Source organism: Capsicum annuum, unplaced genomic scaffold (genome assembly GCF_002878395.1).
Source record: "Capsicum annuum cultivar UCD-10X-F1 unplaced genomic scaffold, UCD10Xv1.1 ctg67459, whole genome shotgun sequence".
Lineage (NCBI taxonomy): Eukaryota > Viridiplantae > Streptophyta > Magnoliopsida > Solanales > Solanaceae > Capsicum > Capsicum annuum.
This window is the reverse complement of record NW_025876893.1, coordinates 1-4,273: the sequence shown is the minus strand read 5'-3', so window position 1 is coordinate 4,273 and position 4,273 is coordinate 1. Positions and strand designations below refer to the sequence as shown.

The 4,273-nt window shown below is 28.4% G+C and overlaps 1 long non-coding RNA gene across 2 annotated transcripts; it reads left to right on the top strand.

The window, feature by feature from the left end:
• The first annotated feature begins 1,978 nt into the window (after window positions 1-1,978).
• Window positions 1,979-3,640, top strand: LOC124893943. 2 transcript variants are annotated; one of them, XR_007050950.1, is made up of 3 exons: window positions 1,980-2,258; window positions 2,370-2,406; window positions 2,577-2,691. It is a non-coding gene; the product is annotated as an uncharacterized LOC124893943 (long non-coding RNA). The 2 variants fall into 2 exon arrangements; XR_007050951.1 differs by having other exon boundaries at window positions 1,979-2,406; window positions 2,577-3,640.
• The last annotated feature ends 633 nt before the right edge of the window (window positions 3,641-4,273 follow it).

The window sequence follows — 4,273 nt, the reverse complement described above, 5'->3', positions numbered from 1 at the left end:
GTGTTAATTTCTTCATTTAGGCTAAAGCGTAACTACTTTAACTACCCAACAATAGAAATTTCATGATTGGCTCTCAACTTGACAACTAATACTAAATTTGCTTCAATCCATAAGAACATACTTATAGTTGATTTTTCTCAATATCTTAAACCACAATAACCTTATTGTCTATAAACTATTCTTTGGTTAAGTGAAAACTATAAAATTTACAATTCAATCGTCTAATATTCTCGCTCTGTTCATGAGAATTTAAAGATATCTCCATCGCTTTCAATCCCTTATTCTTAAACTATCAATCTCAAATCCTAAGCCATGAATTATACGAGTAAAATTTATGGACCAAATAAAGAAATTTACCTTCTTTTCCTACTTCTCTTTAGTTATCTTATCGATGATTGAATCCTCTTTGTGTTCCTCCAAAAGAACGCCAAAATTCAGACCCTCGTTGCTTTCTTGTCTAGAAAAATCACGGGTTGAAGACCTCTCTCTCTATATTTTTTTTTTCTCCCTACGCGAAATAAGGGCACAAATCCCTTTGGTTTTCCTTTTATATTTCTTAGTGGGTAACGTGGATGGGCTTGGCCTACATTCTTTTTCATTTTTTTTTCAACTTATGTTTATTTAAATAAAAAGGAGTACTACAATCGATTTTTTTAATATAATAAATTTGATATTTTAAAAAGTACATCAAAATTAATACTTAATAATAAAAATAAATGAGAAACTACGTGATAATGATGATACTACTACATTATTGGTAAAACATCTATTTAAGGATTGAATATGAACACACTTTAAAAAAATTTAATAATTTGCCTGACATTCAAGAATGATTTTGTTCCAATACACATTTAAAATTTTTGTCATAATTAATTTTGTACATTTTCGTTCATTTATGAACTAGTTTTATGAGGCCCGTGCTAAGCCCAGGAGTATAAAAATAATAATTTATATCATATATAGTAGTCCTCAGAAGGTTGTTTTAGTAATTTTAATTAATTTGTTAGTCCAATAAAATTATAGCATGTAGTTGATACAGGTAAAACTACTTTATTTCTTTGTTTGCCAAATGGGACTTTCCAGGTGGTGTGTCATAATATGGGAAATTGTTATTGAGTTTTTTCTTGAATTTTTAATAGTTTAACTCATTTAAAAAAAAATAGGAGGTAATTACAAAGTGGGGAATCAAATTTTTACTAATAAGGTGAGTGTTAAAGCTGACAATCAACTGAAATATTTAAATATCTCTGTTATTTAATTAATCAGTAAATCTCTTAACTAATTGTATAAGGTTATATTTATTTATGATAAACTGAGTATGGTTCTCAATATTTGCTTATTACTTTTTATGAATTGAATAGAATTTTTTATGGACAATTGTATCTTGCTTTTGAAGTTATCAATAAAATATTTCAAATATTGAAAGTTGATTATTTTTAGAATATCTATTTTGATTATTGAGAATTAATATTCCTAGGCATAAACAAAATATAAAGAACTAATAGATTCTCGAGATTCATTTTGATGAATTTAATTTTTTTCCTTAATTAAAGTAAAACAAAGCTTAAATTACTATATTAACTAAATTAAATTCTTGCCAAGTGAAATTATGAATAAAATTAAGACTTTATAAATATCTAAAGAAATATATTTCTATTTGTAGCTATAGAATATAAGTTCATAAACTCATAAAAATATTAATGGTTTTCAATTTATGATCTTTGTAAGTGGTAATTATTTTATATATTTAATCATATTATTATATAAAATATTAAATTACTTAAGTTTGGGTTCGACTTAGCACGATATTTATAAAACTAGTATATGTATATATATATATATATATATATAGCTTTGATACCACTGTTACAATCTTAGAAGAACTACACTCCAAAAGCTAGCTATCAAGGTGGGAGAGCCCAAGGCTATAAATACCTTACACCAATACTTTGTAATACCGACATGGGACTTTGCAAAAGTTGGCAACACGTATGATAAATGCTCTTTCACAAAATGGAGCATGTACTTTTAAGCTCCACAAAAGTTGGCAACAAACTTGCCAAAAATCCTGGCACTCAATTTATGTGGTTTACCTAACGTAGTTTGCTGAATATATGTTTCTCTCTATATAATAGAATTAATAGGATTCTTGCTTATTTCTTACTAAACTATTTTTTAGGTCCTATCAAATACGCTTCTTCTCTCTATATCGAATATTGAACAATAAAGAGCACAACATGGCTGGTCATATACACACTGTACAATTTATTTTTGAAATTGTAGGTGGGTTAATTAATTCATTAATTTCTGATGTTGTTTTTCTAATTTGCATTTGCTTCTCTTCTTCTTTTTTTTCCGCTAATTAACAGGAAATGTCGCTACACTTTTTCTCTTCTTTGTACCAATGTAAGCATATTCCAAGAACTCATTTCAGTTTTTTTATTTATTTTATTTTATTTTTGAAAAAGGATTTATTCTGGTATGGAAAGACATCAAATAATTTATTTTAGTAAAAAATATTAGATTTATCTCATATGATAATTGTTTCTAAATTATTTTTGTTTGATTGAATGTAGGCTTACATTCAAGAGGATCATCAAAAACAAATCGACAGATCAGTTCTTTAAGATACCTTATGTTACAGCATTTCTCAACTGCATGCTTTCTGGATGGTAACTATTTATACCCTCTACTTAAATTTTTTTATTCAATATTGACTTGACATATCTCGGTAATAAATAGAATGACAATTTCATTATATCTATTTTTTTAATATAATAAATTTAATATTTTAAAAAGTACATTGAAATTAATACTTAATAATAAAAATAAATGAGAAACTACGTGATAATGATGATACTACTACATTATTGGTAAAACATCTATTTAAGGATTGAATACAAATACACTTTAAAAAAATTTAATGATTTGCCTGATGTTCTAGAACGGTTTTGTTCCAATGCACATTTGAAATTTTTGTCATAATTAATTTTTTACATTTTCGTTCATTTATGAACTAGTTTTATGATACGAGTACGATCATGACCTGGGGCACTTTTTGAGTATTTTGAAGATCACCTAAAAGGGGGCACAAGCCCAAGTGTGAAGAAGGCCTAAACCTGCCCCTAAAGTGCACTTAATGGGCGGTTTGGAGCCCATTAATGAAAGGACCCTTTAGTCTTTTGTCTCTTATTTTGTAATGTAATATAAATGAAACATTATAGGGATTCTAGTTCTTTAGTTGCTTAATGATATTGAAAGAACACTCCTCTTAAAGAGAGAGAGTCCCAAAACCGTAACTAGGGTCATATACAAGTGTGGAATCACTTGTGTGTTGCATTGCTTGATAAATTGGTGCTTGGGTGGTGAACGCCTCTCTTTTGTCAATTGTAAGGGATAGGTGATTGTAGTGTGTAGTGTTAAGGGTCCAAGAGTGTCATATATTCTTGGGTTCTTAAGATTATACCTCTATTTGTCTATCTTTCTATCTTTATTTTGTTGTAACCGTTGGTAGTTTTCTTGTTGTGTAACCTTATAATCGTTCTATTATTGTAATCTTATTGTGTTGCTCATCTTATTCTTGTTGTTACATTAGTTTGGGTTGGCTGTTTTGGTGTCAAATACACCATTATATCTTGTATTCTTGTTGTTGGTAGTGAATCCGAGAGTGGTCACCAAAAGGGTCCTCGGTTCTTCAAACTTATGGACTATTTTGGTGTATGTTTCGTGTCTCCTTATTTTTCTTGTGTCATTTGGTATCAAAGAAAGGTTTGATTTTTTTTCAACAAAATCAATCTTGGGATTGTTATCTTGAAAATTAAAAAAAAAAGTGAAAAAGAAGAAAAAAAAAAAAGAAAAACGTTATTGTTCACGTTTTTAGAGTTTTTTTAAAAACTTGATTTTTGTGTGTTTCTAGTGTTAGATCCTTGTTTCCTAACACTATTAGAGTCTAAAAATTGAAAATCTCAACACAAAAGAAGTGTCAAAATTGAAAATTCCCAAAAAAATAGTAAACCCATTTTTTACCCTAGGTCAAATTTTGAGTTTTTGATTTTGTGTTTTTCTTGTATTCTTAGTGTTAGATTTGTGTTCGCTAACACTATAGGAGTATAGGGTTTGAATTTGAGCTAAATTGGAGGTTATTTGAGTCATCCACCATTGTTGAGCTTGAGTTTGAAGAAACTTGAAGGTGGGATCTCATTGTGGGAGGTTGTTTTGAACTAACGTGTGTTTTATTTTGTAGTATTTGTATTGTATTGTTGTGTGTGACGTT